Source organism: Lithobates pipiens, unplaced genomic scaffold (genome assembly GCF_037356315.1).
Source record: "Lithobates pipiens isolate NorthernLeopardFrog02 unplaced genomic scaffold, aLitPip1_a1.2 Scaffold_3, whole genome shotgun sequence".
NCBI classification, from domain to species: domain Eukaryota; kingdom Metazoa; phylum Chordata; class Amphibia; order Anura; family Ranidae; genus Lithobates; species Lithobates pipiens.
In genome coordinates this window covers 73,081,061-73,100,430 of record NW_027507790.1, presented here as the reverse complement: position 1 = coordinate 73,100,430, position 19,370 = coordinate 73,081,061, and positions in this window count along the sequence as shown.

Sequence of the window (19,370 nt, the reverse complement as noted above, 5' to 3'; positions counted from 1 at the left end):
ATTACAATGGTATAAATTATAATGCTAATAATCACAAAGTGAAAACATTAAAAAAATTATTATAACCTGATATTCAATTGTATCATGTGCCAAACTAGAAAAAAATAAATAAATAAATAAATCGATATCTAAATCAATATATCAAATTCATACAAAATTTGTTTAAACAAATACCTAAACAATAAATATGTATATATGGAAAAAGATAATCAAGTAAAAAAACTGAATATAACAGTCAGATTATATAATAAAAAAGTCCCAGTAAAAGTGGAAAAACGTGATTGGTACAGAAAGATTATTTATATTGTTCTTCAGAAAGAGAAGAACTTCTGGAAATACTAAACAGCGTACATATACGAGCGGTCAAGTCTGCGTTTTTTCCGGAGTTTATTCCGTTGCGCTGCCAAGGAGAGGTTTCCCCCCCCCCCCGAAAGAAACATTTATGTGCGACCCAGGTCACGGCGGGTGAGACAGCGTCCGCGGGGTTTTCCATGAAAAAATTAGAGAGATGTTATTCAATACACTGGTCTTTTGAATTGATCTTAAATCAGCTTGAAGTTGGTTTAACCACTTGCCGTCTGCCCTATAGCAGAAACACGACGGCAAAGTGGTTTCAAAATCTTGACCGGGCATCATATGATGTGATCAGGATTTTGAGCCGCAGTGCACCCCACGGCGATCGTTGTTGCGGGGTGTCAGTCTAACCCCCCGCAACTACGATCTCGGTAAAGAGTCTCCGACGGAGACTCTTTACCACGTGATCAGTCGTGTCCAATCACGGCTGATCACAGTGTAAATAGGAAGAGCCAGTGATCGGCTTTTCCCCACTCACGTCTGTCAGATGCGAGTAGAGGAGAGTGGATCGGCTGCTCCTCTGACAGGGGGGGGGGTCTGTGCTGATCGATTATCAGTGCAGCCCCCCCCCCCCCCCCCAAGGATGCCCACACTGGCCCTTCAGGGACGCCACCAGACCACCAGGGATGCCCAGCACCAGGTATGCCACCCTAGACCACCAGGGATGCCAGTCAGTGCCCATAATGTATGCCAATCAGTGCACACAATGGGCATCACTGATTGGCATGCATTATTGTTTGGCACTGATTGCCATCCATCAGTACAGTATAATACAATACAATGCCGCCTATCAGTGCCCATCCATGCCGCCTATCAGTGCCTATCTGTGCCGCCTATCAGTGCCAATCCATGCCCATCTGTGCCGCCTATCCATGGCCATCTGTTCCACCCATCCGTGCCGCCTATCCATGCCAATCCGTGCCAGCTATCAGTGCCAATTTGTGCCACCTATCAGTGCCCATCCGTGTCGCCCATCAGTGCCACCTATCAGTGTCCATCAATGCCACCTCATCAGTGCCACTTCATTGGTGCCCATCAGTGCAGCCCCATCAGTGCCCATAAGTGAAGGAGAAAACATACTTATTTACAAAGTTTTGAAACTGAAACATAAAAAACATTTTTTTTCAAAATTTTCGGTCTTTTTTTATTTGTTTAGCAAAAAATAAAAACCGTAGAGGTGATCAAATACCACCAAAAGAAAGCTCTATTTGTGGGAAAAAAATGATAAAAATTTCATTTGGGTACAGTTTAGCATGGCCGCGCAATTGTCATTCTAAAGTGCGACAGCGCTGAAAGCTCAAAATTGGTCTGGGCAGGAAGGTGTATAAGTGCCCTTTATTGAAGTGGTTAAGGGTTCCTCCGCCCTATAAAGTTGCATACGTCATGCGCGAATCTCGCTTAATAGCTTGATGGGGTTACTAGTGTAAGTGCCAGTGGGGAACTTCAATCAAATTGATTTGTGATTTTGGTCAAGTTCCCTAAGTGCCTGGTCTACAAATATGTCTGCTTTAGTTGCTTTCATTTAATATACATGTCTTGATTTTCACACTGATCTATCGGCGGATTCAATCAGGATTAGATCAAGCTCAGTGCAAGCTTTATCTAGATGTGCTTCTATTATCTGAAGTGTCGGCAGCTTGGAAGTGCATGAAACATTTCTAAAATTCTGCATCTAACTTTCCGTTTAAATGGTGATGCTCCTTCTTTGATTGGGTTGCTATCCATAAGGATGTCCCATGAATGACCGGTTTATGCACTTCTCATAACATGACCAGGAAAATGTCAGGGGTTAAGTTATGAGTAAGATATTCTTTAAGCGCTATTTCTGTCTCTGTTATCTATGCACTGGGTGTGTTAGCAGTGATTCATTAATGCACCAGGACCAGTCTTGGGCTTCAGGGATTAGTGAGGATAAGGTTGTCATGACTGAACTATGGTTTGACCCTGCTATCAGACGTATGAAAGAGGAAAGCAGTACCAGGTTTTTGCAGATTAAAATAAAGATATGATTAATTCTAAAAATGTTTTGTGTGGATGAGTGTAGAAGGTGTAAAGCTGGCGTGCGGAATTACATTCCATTCATGTATCCAGCAGTGGCGGCTGGTGCTCCATTTTTTTAGGGGGGCGCAAAAAACCCCCAACAAACCCCCCCCCCCCCCCCCCCCCCAACGTCACTTGCCATGATGGGGCCTATAGACAGAAAGACAGAGGGATAGATTGGATAGGACAGACAGATAGACAAATAGACAGATATACATAAGATAGACATACAGACAGGTAGATATGCAGTTAAACAGATAAATAGATATGCATAGATAGATATACAGACAGACGGACGGATGGACAGATAGATATACAGATAGATAGGTAGATAGAGAGGTAGATAGATAGATAGATAGATAGATAGATAGATAGATAGATAGATAGATAGATAGATAGATAGATAGATAGATATACAGATAGAGAGATAGATAGATATACATACAGATAGATAGATAGATATACATACATACAGATAGATAGATAGATATACATACAGATAGATAGATAGATAGATAGATAGATAGATAGATAGATAGATAGATAGATAGATAGATAGATAGATAGATAGATAGATATACATACAGATAGATATACATACAGATAGATAGATAGATAGATAGATAGATAGATAGATAGATAGATAGATAGATAGATAGATAGATAGATAGATAGATAGATAGATAGATAGATAGATAGATAGATAGATATACAGACAGATAGATAGATATACATACAGATAGATAGATAGATATACATAAAGATAGATAGATAGATAGATAGATAGATAGATAGATAGATAGATAGATAGATAGATAGATAGATAGATAGATAGATATACATACAGATAGATAGATAGATATACATACATACAGATAGATAGATAGATATACATACAGATAGATAGATAGATAGATAGATAGATAGATAGATAGATAGATAGATATACAGATAAATATACATACAGATAGATAGATATATAGATAGATATACATAGAAATAGATAGATAGATAGATAGATAGATAGATAGATAGATAGATAGATAGATAGATAGATAGATAGATAGATAGATAGATAGATAGATAGATAGATATATAGATAGATAGACAGATTGATATATAGATAGATATACATACATACAGATAGATAGATAGATAGATAGATAGATAGATAGACAGACAGACAGACAGACAGATAGATAGATAGATAGATAGATAGATAGATAGATAGACATACAGATAGATAGATAGATAGATATACATACAGATAGATAGATAGATAGATAGATAGATAGATAGATAGATAGATAGATAGATAGATAGATAGATATACATACAGATAGATAGATATACATACAGATAGATAGATAGATAGATAGATAGATAGATAGATAGATAGATAGATAGATAGATAGATAGATAGATAGATATACATACAGATAGATAGATAGATAGATAGATAGATAGATAGATAGATAGATAGATAGATAGATAGATAGATATACATACATATAGATATACATACAGATAGATAGATAGATAGATAGATAGATAGATAGATATACATATAGATATACAGACAGATAGATAGATATACATACAGATAGATAGATAGATAGATAGATATACATACAGATAGATAGATAGATAGATAGATATACATATAGATAGATAGATAGATAGATAGATAGATAGACAGATAGATAGATAGATAGATAGATAGATAGATAGATAGATAGATAGATAGATAGATAGATAGATAGATAGATAGATAGATATACATACAGATAGATAGATATACATACAGATAGATATACATACAGATAGATATACATACAGATAAATATACATACAGATAGATAGATAGATATACATACAGATAGATAGATAGATAGATAGATAGATAGATAGATAGATAGATAGATAGATAGATAGATAGATAGATAGATATACATACAGATAGATATATAGATAGATATACATACATACAGATAGATAGATAGATAGATAGATAGATAGATAGATAGATAGATAGATAGATAGATAGATAGATAGATAGATAGATAGATATACATACATATAGATATACATACAGATAGATAGATATATAGATAGATCGATAGATAGATAGATATACATACAGATAGATAGATAGATAGATAGATATACATACAGATAGATAGATAGATATACATACAGATAGATAGATATACAGATAGATAGGTAGATAGAGAGATAGATAGACATACAGATATACAGATAGACAGATATACATATAGATAGACAGACAGATAGATAAATATACAGATAGATAGATAGGGAGTAGGGATGAGCTTCGAGTTCGAGTCGAACTCATGTTCGACTCGAACATTGCCTGTTCGCCTGTTCAGCGAACAGTGAACAATTTGGGCTGTTCGCAGCAAATTCGAAAAGCCGGAACACCCTATACAAGTCTATGGGAGAAATCTAAAGTGCTAATTTTAAAGGGTAATATGCAGGTTACTGTCCTAAAAAGTGTGTGGGGACCCGGGTCCTGCCCCAGGGGACATGGATCAATGCAAAAAAAAGTTTTAAAAGCGGCCGTTTTTTCAGGAGCAGTGATTTTAATAATGATTAAAGTGAAAAAATAAAAGTGTAATATTCCTTCAAATTTCGTAGCTGGGGGGTATCTATAGTATGCCTGTGAAGGGGCGCATGTTTCTGGTGCTTAGAACTGTCCCTGCACAAAGTGTCATTTGTGCAGGAAAAAAAGTCTTTTAAAATCACTTGCGGCTATATTGTCGGGTCCCGTAATACAGAGAACACTCAATGAGTGTTCTCTGTATTAGCCGACAATTCATTCATTTTTTGATAAAAAAAAAAAAAAAAGCGTGGGGGTTCCCCTAAATTCAATTACCAGGCCCTTCAGGTCTGACATGGATATTAAGGGGAACCCCGGGTCAAATAACAAAAAAAAATTGACGTGGGGGTCCCCCTAAATATACATACCAGACCCTTCAGGTCTGATATGGATATTAAGGGGAACCCACATTAAATTTAAAAAAAAAAATTGACGTGGGGGTCCCCCTAAAAATCCATATCAGACCCTTTATCCGAGCACGCAACCTGGCAGGCCGCAGGAAAAGAGGGGGGGACGAGAGCAGTCCCCTCCCTCCTGAACCGTACCAGGCCACATACCCTCAACATTGGGAGGATGCTTTGGGGGTCTGTGACCCCTCAAAGCACCTTGTCCCCATGTTGATGAGGACAAGGGCCTCATCCTCACAACCCTGGCCGGTGGTTGTGAGGGTCTGCGGGCGGGGGGCTTATCAGAAACTGGAAGCCCCCTTTAACAAGGGGACCCCCAGATCCCGCCCCCCCTGTTTGAAATGGTAAGGGGGTACCCCTACCATTTCACAAAGAAAGTGTAAAAATGGTTAAATAAGACAAACACACTTTTGAAAAATTCCTTTATCAAAAATAAAAAAAAGATTCCAGCGGTGCTAATCCACTCTTGCTATCCAGCGACGAATCTTCGGGGTCCAGCGATGGATGATCATATCCAGCGACGGGGGATCTTTCAGTCCAGCGCTGTCCATACATCCATCTTCTGTCTCCACTCCGGAGACACTGCGGAGATCCCAGCGCTGACGTTTCTTATATTAGGAGGGCGGGGCCACCTGTCACCTGACCCCGCCCCCTCTGACGCTGGTGAAGGGAGCCAGGGGTTCCCCAGTGACGTATGGGTGACCCCACCCCCTCTGATGTAACAGAAACCTGCGTTACATCAGAGGGGGCGGGGTCACCCACATGTCACTGGGGAACCCCTGGCTTCCCTCTCCAGTGTCAGAGGGGCGGGGTCAGGAGATGGGTGGCCCCGCCCTCCCCTGCCCTCCTAATATAAGAAACGTCAGCGCTGGGATCTCCGCAGTGTCTCCGGAGTGGAGACAGAAGACGGATGTATGGACAGCGCTGGACTGAGAGATTCCCCGTCGCTGGATATGATCATCCATCGCTGGACCCTGGAGATTCGTCGCTGGATAGCAAGAGTGGATTAGCACCGCTGGAATCTTTTTTTTTTTTTAATAAAGGAATTTTTCAAAAGTGTGTTTGTCTTATTTAACCATTTTTACACTTTCTTTGTGAAATGGTAGGGGTACTTTTGTACCCCCTTACCATTTCAAACAGGGGGGGCGGGATCTGGGGGTCCCCTTGTTAAAGGGGGCTTTCAGATTCTGATAAGCCCCCCGCCTGCAGACCCTCACAACCACCTGCCAGGGTTGTGAGGATGAGGCCCTTGTCCTCATCAACATGGGGACAAGGTGCTTTGAGGGATCACAGACCCCCAAAGCATCCTTCCAATGTTGAGGGTATGTGGCCTGGTACGGTTCAGGAGGGAGGGGGGCCACTCTCTCGTCCCCCCTCTTTTCCTGCGGCCTGCCAGGTTGCGTGCTCGGATAAAGGGTCTGATATGGATTTTTAGGGGGAACCCCACGTCAATTTTTTTTTTTAATTTGACACCGGGTTCCCCTTAATATCCATGTCAGACCTGAAGGGCCTGGTAATTGAATTTAGGGGAACCCTCACGCTTTTTTTTTTTATCAATGAATGAATGATTTGTCGGCTAATACAGAGAACACTCATTGAGTGTTCTCTGTATTACGGGACCCGATAATATAGCCCCAAGTGATTTTAAAAGACTTTTTTTCCTGCACAAATGACACTTTGTGCAGGGACAGTTCTAAGCACCAGAAACATGTGCCCCTTCACAGGCATACTATAGATACCCCCCAGCTATGAAATTTAAAGGAATATTACACTTTTATTGTTTCACTTTAATCATTATAAAAATCACTGCTCCTGAAAAAACGGCCGTTTTTAAAACTTTTTTTTGCATTGATCCATGTCCCCTGGGGCAGGACCCGGGTCCCCAAACACTTTTTAGGACAGTAACCTGCATATTACCCTTTAAAATTAGCACTTTAGATTGTGAACGTTCGAGTCCCATAGACTTTAATAGGGTTCTAAAGTTCACACGAAGTTTAGGTCTGTTCGCAGGTTCTGGTGCGAACCGAACAGGGGGGTGTTCGGCTCATCCCTAATAGGGAGAGAGAGAGAGAGAGAGAGAGAGAGAGAGAGAACACTGACACTTCCACCTAAACCGTCCCCTTCCACCCCCCTTCTCCATGGGAGCACAGCATCAGCACTTACCTTGATGTCTGTGTGCTCCTCTCCGGTGTTCTCCGCTCCTCTCCTGTGGTGTGCTCTACTCCTCTTACTTCCTGTTTCCTCTCTCGGGTGCAATGGGAGAGAGAAGACAGGAAGTGACATCTGAGTCAGATGTCAATCAAACTGCCCGGCCGTAGTAATACATACTACAGCGCCGGGCGGAAACTACTCAGCACTTCAGAAAGCGCCCCAAGGCGGGCTAAACGCCCGCAAATGAAGCGCCACGTCTGCAATCTCATGATTGCATTGATGTGGCGGTTCCCATAGTGCACTGTGTCCGGCGCTCAAACACAGTGCACTTCCTTAAAGAACTTTTTTTTTTTTTTAAAGGAGCAGTTTTAAACTTTTTTTTTTTTTACATTTTTTTTTTTTGTGTGACTACACAGAAGGGGGGGCGGCGCCCGAGCGCCCCCTATGGACGGGCCGCCACTGGTATCCAGTAGGGAGTGTTGATGAAGCAAAAAAATGCAAGGTAAGTTCGGAGGTGTGAGAGGAGCTGGAGAAAGGGAATTTATCATAAACAGGTAACAAGGTTTCCAATATAACAGTGCAAGGCCTTTAGCAAATCAATCCAGTTGCCAATAAAACATTGTGTGAAAAACAGTGCAGCGCTTAATGTATAACACGTGACTGAATGTAGTGAAACAATAAATCAGGAAAAAACTTTCAAAGATAATGTTTCCAAAAAGTAAAACATCAATGATAAACAATACACATGTGCATATTGTGCAATAAACAAAAAATGAGTTATTAAACCAAAAGAATGGTAAAAAAAAACCACTTTTAGAAGGACAAATAATTATTTAGACTACAGCTTAATGCTGTGAAGCACAAACTTGTGATTAAGTGAGAAAAATAAACAACAAAATTGAAAAACAAATCAAAACAAATCCCATGCTTTGGATAAATGAAGTAATTTACAAGGCCCCATAAATGTGAAGATATAAGTTCATTAGGTGGAACGTGAATGGAACTTTATAGTTGAACGTGAATGAAACTTTAAAATTGGTCCCAGGTATCACTGGTATAGGTGCTTGACCACGTAAATTCTTTCACTGTACAGTTTAAGTAAGTAGTAAAGGCTTACCAGAGCCACCTTTAGTGTGCGCAGATACGAACTCCCCAACTGTTGGGATCGGACAAGATCGTTCCTCCGACACTCCTCGTGTGAATGGATGACTCGAATCACCTTTCCGGATAGGAAGGTAAAGAATGACCCACACCTTCGGGTGTTCCTTGAACGTCGTCCGTTCCGGTCCGTTCGAAAAATGTTCAAGTTGGCGTGTCACCAAATGGATGAAAAAGGAAAAAAAGCGCCCAATCGTGTGATAAAGTCTAAAACACGTGTACTTTATTTTCCAACCAAATAGACGTTGAAAGATACAGATGACTCAATGGAGTCGTATAAAATTGAACGAAAAGAATTGCTAGCAAAAATATAAAATAAAGCGGATAAAAATAGCACGAGATGTAGACGTATCTACCCGACGATCGTTTCGTCACAGATTGACGTCATCAGGGGTACGCCCACACCCTCGTGCTTAAGGTTTAAATAGCCTATGGGTGAGGTAGGGAGCCCTGCCATAGGTGCAGACCAAAACGTCCGTGCATAATGGGATTAACCCACAAATGACCAGTCCCTTCGGAATGGTTACCACATATAGAAAAGAAGAAAAAGGGGAAAAGAACGGTCAACGACCAGTTAATTCAAATAAAGTTCGAGTTTCATCATAACTAAATGGTGGGACTCAAATATAAAATAGACTAGTAAAAGTGACCACTGAAAAATACAAACAATGAGTCCTATGATAAATCCCCTTTGTTTGACAGATGGCCAAATACAATAATGGTGGCTATCTAACTGTATGTATGTCCCAAAAAGGGTGACTTAGTTCAAAAAAAATATACAAAATGTATATGTATACAATACATGCGTATAGATTACCATAAAAAGAGAGAGGAAAATGACCATAATATTGAGGTGGGGGCCTAAACAGCATTAGCTGCCCACCATCACCCATAGTCCAGTTAAAGAAATCCATGGATGAGACATAACCAACAGGTTTAGAAAGAACATTACAATCACTCTATTATCATAAGATATAGTTTACATAAAAAATCATATAAACTACCTAGCAAACATTGCTACAAAAATACAAATAATAATAGTGAAAATAGTGTATGAGACCCAGACTGAATACAAAATCAGTACAAAAAAAGGAAAAAGGGAATATTAAATCAACTGTTATTAATAAAACAATTAATGTCCCATTCGACGTTGAGCCCCCCAGGGATATGTGTCCCTAATTTATGGATCCAGTTTGTTTCTGCCCTGGAAATAGTGCGCTTAGCGTTACTGCCGCGCCAATGTGGGGTATATTTTTCTAAAGCCAGAAAGGTGGTGCCTCTTGGGTCCCGATTATGTTTTAGATCGTAATGTTTACTAACGTTATGTTTGTCAAATCCTTTACAAATGTTAGTGATATGTTCCCCCAGGCGCACATGTAGCATGCGTACTGTGCGTCCCACATACTCCAAACCACATGGACATCTAAGTAAGTACACAACGCACTTAGTGGTGCATGTGATGAATGTTCGTATGGGGTATGTAAGTCCATTGCTAGACGAGGTGAACTCAGTAAATCTCCTGCCTCGTAGAGCATTTAGCTTACAAGCTCTACATTTCCCACAGGGGTAGAAGCCCTTCAAATCACCAAAAAAAGTGGGTCTAGTTGGGGGGTCCGGGACATTTGGAGCAATCATATTTCGCAAGTTAGTTGCACCCCTAAAGATCACATTTGGTCTATCAGGAAGTTCGGGGCCCAAGATTCGGTCATTTTTGATGACCGACCAATGTTTCTGTAAAATTCTTTTCACAGCCCAATGCTGACTGGAAAACGTCGTGAGTAAAGAAACTCCATAGTTGTCCATGTTATCAGTCCTGGGTGGTCTCTCAGCTAACAATGTTTGACGTTCCCTACTGTTGACCTCCATTATAATGGAATCAAGGGACTCACTGTTATAACCTTTAGCTAGGAATCTCTCTTTTAAGATTAGTGCCTCCTTAAGAAAATCCTCATTGAAAGTGCAATTGCGTTTTAAGCGAAGAAACTGGCCCTTAGGGACCGCTGAGAGCCATGACCTATGATGGCAGGAGTCGAGTGGAATATAGCTATTCCTGTCAGTTTTCTTGAAAAACGTTGTGGTAGTTATATTATTATCCCGGATGGAAATATTCAAATCCAAAAATTGGATATTAATGGGGCTTGAGACATAGCTGAGAACTATCCCACGGTTGTTGTTGTTTAAATGGGACAGGAAGAGCTCTGCCGATGAACTGTCACCATCCCAGATAAACAAGATGTCATCGATGAACCTTTTCCAGGTGACTAGTTCCGGGGGTTTGTCACTAAAGACTATATCCTCCTCCCACTTTGCCATGAAGAGATATTGGCCATACTGGGAGCAAATTTTGCTCCCATGGCCACTCCCTTCACTTGCAAAAAATGGGTCCCGTCATGCCAAAAGTGATTGTGCGTCATGGCAAACAGAAGTAATTCAAGAATATAGTTGCGCTGAGTCACCGAAATGCTACCATCCTGGGCCAGAAAGTGATGGACCGCTTCATAGCCCAGTTGATGGGAGATAGCGGTGTACAGTGAAGCTACATCCGCGGTAATTAGAAGATAGGTGGGTTTCCATTCAATCAATTGCAGAATGTTGATAACATGTTTGGTATCTCTCAAAAAGGATGGTGTGCCCATCACCAGTGGTTGCAGATATTTGTCAATGTATTTCCCTATACGCGAGGTTACAGAGTCAATTCCACTGGTGATGGGCCGCCCTGGTGGATTTTCTAAAGATTTGTGTATCTTGGGTAGAGAATACATAACCGGTAAGCGCGGCGCCAAAGGTACCAGAAAGTCCCTTTCCTTTTTATTTAAAATACCCATATTGAACCCTTTCTCAACCAACTCTTTTAGTTCACCTTTGAATTGGGTGGTGGGGTCTAAAAGTAATGGAGAGTAGGTCTCAGAGTCTGACAGAATCCTAGTCATCTCTTTGGAATATGCGGTTTTGTCAAGTATTACAATGGCACCGCCTTTGTCAGCCGACCGAACTACTATGTCTTTCCTATTAAGCAATGAGTCTAACCCTGCCCTAAATTATCATAAACAGGTAACAAGGTTTCCAATATAACAGTGCAAGGCCTTTAGCAAATCAATCCAGTTGCCAATAAAACATTGTGCTGCTGAAGAATGATTAATGTCAAAGAAATTGCTTAGACACCTTTCAGGGATTCACATGGATCCTCTGTGTCATTTGTGCTAAGTGATGGCATGGAGATGGGGATTTAGGGCATGCTGTGTAGAATTTTAAAGCTTGCACTTAGTGAATTGCACATACGTAGCATCATCTGATTATGAAAGAGTGAAATTTGCTTGCAGAAACCAGGATAGGTGACACTCAGGCAAGTCATGATACAGGCAGAGGATAAGCGGGACATAAACAGGACCCATAAAACAAGCTGTTGTTCTAACCAGGCTAGCAGTCAGGATTCAGAGATCATTTTCATAGGAAACTTGTTCCTTGTTTCTACACTCGCCTAATATGTTTATAGCCTATATAAATAGGCAGAGCCAATACTAGGGGGAGAGGGGCAGCAAGGGCATGTTCTCCAGTTGTCGTATCAAGAGGGACACCAGGATGGGGGGAGGGGGATGGTAAACGGCACCTTCGTTAGCAGCAGTATTAATAATATTGGTGTAAGCGGTAATAGTGTCTGCAATTATATCAGCATTGGTAGCTATCATTATGATCCCTGCTTTGTCTTTTTGAGGTTTTATTGGGTGGCATGAAGACCCAGTGATAGTCAAAGGTGAGAGGAGGACATGCCCAAGTTGGCAGATGACTGTTCGTGATTGGCGGAGTAAGACCGGCTCCGCCCAAGGTGGTGATGTGTCTTCTGTGTAGGGAAATGCTGGCAGTGTGAGGCAGCCTGTATCAGAGAAAGAATGAGCAAGTCCAGGGACTGGAGGAGGGTATAAGCCGGGGGGAGCCAGGAACTGATAAATGGAGGAAGCAGGTGAGAAAACATAGACACTGCTGTGTACATCACTGATCAATCACCTACTGTCCTCTGCTCATCACTAAAAGATCAGTGTCTGCTCCCATCACTGACTTACTGATGACCACTGTCCTACCCACATCATTGACATGTCTCTCTTCTACCCACATCACTGACATGCCTCTCTTCTACCCAGATCACTGACATGCCTCTGTCCTACCCACATCACTGACACGCCTCTGTCCTACCCACATCACTGACACACCTCTGTTCTACCCACATCACTAACATGCCTCTGTTCTACCCACATCACTGACACACCTCTGTTCTACCAATATCACTGACACACCTCTGTCCTACCCACATCACTGACACACCTCTGTCCTACCCACATCACTGTCATTCCACTGCCCTACTCACATCACTGACACTCTACTGTCCTACCCACAACACTGACACACCTCTGTCCTACCCACATCACTGTAAATATGTAATTTACCAGCCCCTTCCTTTTATGAATTGTTGTGAGTGTGGTATGCAATCTTAATGATAATAAATATGGGGAATTTAATTAGATAGAATGTAGCGTTTTGGCGAATAGTAAATTATAGATGAAAGACTGTCTGACTATAAGTACAATGGATTTTTCAGGGCCTCCAGCCAGTTACGGCAATTTATTAAAAAAAATTGAACATTGTTCAGACAATCAGTAACATACCACAATAATTTCCTGAGTTTGTTAATCTATGGGGAATTCTTACCAATGTATACATATCTCCCAATAAAATTAATAAGTAAATGCATTTTATTAATTTCCAAGTATAATTATACAACACCGGAATTTCTGGTAAAAATGGTGTGGTAACTGCACCTTAAATTCAAAAACAATATCCCTTGTTGCTCGGAAGACAATCTTCTGAATTTCTTCTGCTGGAAGGAAGTCAAAATATGTCTTGTGGAGCCAACAGATAGATATTATCAATTTGAAAGAAGTCTTAACAGGGCTACGAGATTGAATTGGGCGATACATAATTTCCCTGGGATCACAATAGCCAAATTAGTTGCAATACATGTTGATCTTAATTTCACCCACACATGGGTTCAACACATGACAAGACCAATAACATGGGACTATTATTAAATACTAAACTACAATTCACACAGTACTTGATAAGATTATGGAAAAATCTGAAGTAAACAAGACTTATATTATGATTTGTCTATATATGTTGAAATGGGTGTTTTAAAATTTACTCTGATTCGTTGTAATAAGGTCAAACGACTGACCGTGTCACTGTTTAAACTGATCCGAGTGACTCTTACTTCCTAGATCCCCCTACATAGGCTGTTTGCCTCCCAGTGCTCTCCCTTTTTAGATTTTTTCTGGGAGGGGACCGCAAGGGTGTGCAGGCTCATTAAGAGCCATATTAGTTAATTGCTGCATACTTTTCTTCTTTTTTTTTGTTGTTTTTCTGTTTTTTTGTTTCTTCGTCCCCTGCACGCCTGCCCCTGCTCTATGGCCCATAGGCAGTAGACTCCAGGCTTCAATATGACCAACATACACTGTTTATCTTTAAATGTTAAAGGCCTGAATATACCAGAGAAGCGTACAATGGTTTTTACATGAACTCTGGCATATGCAAACCCAAGTCGTTCATACAAGCAACCCATTTTCAATCTGGGAAAATACCGAAATTTAAGGATGTTCGGTATCCTCAGGTGTTCCATAGTACAACCCCAGATTCCAAAACGAGGGGGGTGAGTATCTTCTCTCTGGGACGGTTCCATGGTCTTGCATCAATCAGATGAGCGATCGTGAGGGACAATATTTGTTTCTTAAGGGAGACCTAGCTGGTTGTCGGGTTACGTTAGCTTCTATCTATTTAATGAACCATACTCAACTGAGCTGTCTGAACAGAATACTTAACGCTCTACAAGGATTTATGGAAGCTGGAGTGATACTGGGTGGAGATCTCAATGTGGCTCTCGACCCATTATTAGACATTTCTAAATCCACCTCACATCTATCATATCAATATCTGAATTAAAAAAGCCCTCCAAACTATGCGGTTGGTAGACATTTGGAGAGTCCAGCATCCAGCTGAGCGAGATTATACCTTTTACTCAGTGCCACATGATAGCTACTCTCAAATTGATTATGTATTAGTATCTCAATCTCTATTACCAGCTGTAGTGAACTCTTCAATCGGTATACAAATGGTATCTGACCATGCCCCAGAGTATATAGACCTTCAATTGGTCAAGTCGACTAATAGACCCTGGTCATGGAAACTGAATCGTTGATACAGGAAGGTCAACTTTGTAATGATCTCTCTAGTTAATTGACTATAATCTTCAATGAAAATGATACAGGTGAAATCTCCCCATTTACAATATGGGAAACGCATAAATCTGTTATGCGGGCCTGCTGAAGGCAACTAAATTATAGAAAAATAACCAAGCTATGTTTCAAACCCAACTAAATCTAGTTGCAGACTTGGAAACTAAGCATAAAAAATCACTTTCACAATCGGTAGCAGTAGACCTTGGAGTAGATACAGAAAAACTATCCTCTTTTGATGAGACAAGGGACTAACATACAGATACTGAGGACTAGGAGCATACATTATGGAATAAATCATGGAAACTGTTGGTTCATTCGCTAAGGGAAACTTCCCAGAGAAACAATGTCCCACATATCGACTCTGAAAGAGGGAAGCGTCACTTTATATCTAAGGAAATTGCAGAGGTCTTTCGAGAATACTATCTAACCCTCTATAATCTGCAGAATAACCTCACATCTGATCAGAAAAGCAACAATTAATTCAAGACTATCTCTCCTCTTCAGGACTACCTTGTCAGGAAAGGGTCCGTCCACTGGTAAGATCCATCATTTGGCGTGCAGCGCTGAGGTCCACCAGCAGGTGCCCCCTGGCAGTTTGTAACTGTCAGGAGAGACTTTCCCTGCTGGTGTTATGTCATCATTGGGCCGCAGAACTGACGTCCACCAGCGGATGGATCCTGGCAGTATGGAGCAGGCAACACTTCCTGCGCTCAGGTGTTACTTAAGGACAATTACTGCAGTCTTATAAATACCCGGAAAGCCCACACATGCTTGCCTTGGTATCTCTCTCTCTGGATCCTGACCTTGATCCTGCTATCCTGACCTTGAGCCTGTATCTGACCTGGCCTGATCTATTCCGATCCCATCCTGGACCTGTCCCTCCTGTTTGCCTTGGATCCCTGCTCTGCAGCCCATCCATCTGTCCTCGCCTTGTCCTGTTGGTTCCCCATCCTTACCCATCTGCTGACCCCCCTGTGTATGACCTTGGCCTGGCTTTTGTTACAATTCCGGTATTTCCCATTATTTGTATATACCATTGTTGTTTGTGGGTTTGGGTTGGTTGTGCACTGTTATATTCACTTACTTGTCACCTATGTAAATAAATACCATTATTACTCACTTACATGTGTTTCTGGTTTCCTCTGTGCAGTCCACACAGTCTAGTCTACTAATTTCCTGACAGTATACCAAGGCCTCCCTGACCAGGCGTGGCTGCATTGAGGAACCATCTTGGCTTGTTAGTCTACCAATATGGATTTCAATGAAATCCCTTATTATTCTCTGCTGGCAGAAGAGGATGGTGAATATTGTCGCCAGATTTTAAAAGGGTGGACTAGTGACCAGCTGATGGAAACCATTCGATCATTCCCTGATGGATCAGGGCTACATGTCATTTGAGGATGTTCAGCCCTTAATCCAATTATGTGCAAAGCCAGCCCTGTCATGTTTTCCCGAAGGAAGTGATGATTTTTCTTCCATTTTCCATTTTTTTTTTTCAATTATGGCAAAGTGGAATTTCTGGTATGATTGTTAGAGGATGATCCAGCCTATTTCATGGAACGTTATTCCTCTTGTTCACAGCAGGTGTTGTCTGATTGCATCCATTCAGTGCAATCTCTGGTTAGTCAGGCTGTGTGTGAATCAGCGTTTGTTCAACCTGTGCTACAGGCATGGTCAGATCTCCTGCATTAAGCTAAGGCACAACATTCCAGCCCTGTCATTAATCACCTGCCTTCCCAAATATCTATCTCCCCATTGCCTATGGCAACCTCAGCTACAGCCCAGTTTACTCCACTTCCTGCCAAATACTATTACCCAGTCGCCAAGTGTAGCACCTATACTGCCTTCAATCCACCTGCCTCTTCTCCTCTACTTATAAAAATCCAACAAAGCCCTACTCCAGCCACTGTTCCTCGGTCTTCCTTTTGCCCAGATATTTTCTTTTCTTACAGCCCTGCACCTACATACAAAGCTGCAGTGGCTAAGCCAAAAAAAAGAAACAAAAGTTCTTTCCGACCCACACAATCCTGCCAGTAACCCAACATGCCTCCACACCAACCAACCTGTTCCAGCCTGAGTTTATACCAGTTGAACCCTAAACCTGACAACTCAGTGCCTACTACCCAGCCTGACATCCCAGTTCCTGCTACCCAGCCAGACGTCCCAGTTCCTGCTACCCAGCCTGACATCCCAGTTCCTGCTACCCAGCCTGATGTCCCAGTGCCTGCTACCCAGCCTGACGTCCCAGTGCCTGCTACCCAGTCTGACGTCCCAGTGCCTGCTACCCAGCCTGACGTCGCAGCCTTCCAGTCTGATGTCCTGGTGTCCACCTCCCACTCTGATGTGCCAGCTTCCCAGTTTGACGTGCCAGCTTTCCAGTCTGATGTCTCTGCTTCCCAGTCTGATGTACCAGCTTTTCAGCTTCGATATTGGTGTTCCAGTCTGAAGTCCTTGTGTCTCAGCCTGAAGTTTTGGTGCCCGTGTCTCAGCCTGAAGTTTCGGTGCCCGTGTCTCAGCCTGAGGTTTTTGGTGCCCGTGTCTCAGCCTGCAGAGCTGGTGCCCGTTACCCAGTCTGTGGAACCGGTGCCCACTACCCAGTCTGTGGAACCGGTACCCACTACCCAGTCTTTTGAAGCAGAGTCCATCACCCGGCCTGTTAAGCCAGTGACCATTATTCGGCTTGCTGGACCAGTGCCCGGTGTACAGCTTGCTGAACCGGGGCCTGTCACCCAACCCGCTGGGCCGGGACCCGTTAACCAGCTTGCTGAGCCGGTGCCTGTGATCCAGCCTCCCCTTACGGTACTTGCTGTTTGACCTAAAGTCCCAGAGCCTGCTGCCCAGCCCAACAACCCGGAGCCTGCTGCCCAGCCTGACGACCCAGAGCCTGCTGCCCAGCCTGATGACCCGGAGCCTGCTGCCCAGCCCGACGACCCGGAGCCTGCTGCCCAGCCCGACGACCCGGAGCCTGCTGCCCAGCCCGACGACCCGGAGCCTGCTGCCCAGCCCGACGACCCGGAGCCTGCTGCCCAGCTCGACCACTCGTAGCCTGCTGCCCAGCCTGAGGTTTCATTATCTGCTGCCCAGCCTGAAGTACCAATGCCTGCTCTCCAGCTCGATGACCCGGAGCCCGCTGTCTGCCCTGATGTACCTGATGCCCTGCCTGAAGAGCCTGTTGCCCAGCCTGACATACCCCTGTCCAGTGTTCTGCTTGATGCCATAGACTATGGACAGTTTTAGCCAGTTGGAGCGTCCGGAGGCCGCTCCTTTGAGGGGGGGGGGGGTACTGTCAGGAAAGGGTCTGTCCACTGGTAAGATCCATCATTTGGTGTGCAGTGCTGAGTTGCACTAGCAGGTGTCTCCTGGCAGTTTGTAACTGTCAGGAGAGACTTTCCCTGCTGGTGTTATGTCCTCATTGGGCCGCAGTACTGGCGTCCACCAGCAGATGGATCCTGGCAGTATTGAGCAGGCAACACTTCCTGCGCTCAGATGTTACTTGAGGACAATTACTGCAGTCTTATAAATACTCAGCAGGCCCACACATGCTGGACGGGCGGCACAGTGGTGTAGTGGTTAGCACTCCCGCCTAGCAGTAAGAAGGGTCGCTGGTTCGAATCCCAACCACGACGCCACCTGCCTGGAGTTTGCATGTTCTCCTTGTGCCTGCGTGGGTTTCCTCCAGGTACTCTGGTTTCCTCCCACACTCCAAAGACATGCAGGTAGGTTAATTGGCTTCTGTCCAAAATTGGCCCTAGTATATGATTGGGGGCCTTGGATTGTGGGCTCCTTGGGGGTAGGGACTGATGTGAGTGTGCAATATACAGGGATAGGAACAATTGTAGACACAGGTTGAACTGGATGGACTAGTGTCTTTATTCAACCTTACTAACTATGCTTGCCTTGGTATCTCTCTCCCTGGATCCTGACCTTGAGCCTGCTATCCTGACCTTGAGTCTGCTATCCTGACCTTGAGCCTGCTATCCTGACCTTGAGCCTGCTATCCTGACCTTGAGCCTGTATCTAACCCGACCTGATCTATTCCGATTCCATCCTGGACCTGTCCCTCCTGTTTGCCTTGGATACCTGCTCTGCAGCCCATCAATCCATCCTTGCCCTGTCCTGTTGGTTCCCCATCCTTACCCATCTGCTGACCCCCCTGTGTATGACCTCGGCCTGGCTTTTGTTACGATTCCGGTATTTCCCATTATTTGTATATACCATTGTTTTTTGGATTTGGGTTGGTTGTGTACTGTTATATTCACTTACTTGTCACCTATGTAAATAAACACCATTATTATTCACTTGCATATGTTTCTGGGTTTCTCTGTGCAGTCCACACAGTCTGATCTACTAATTCCC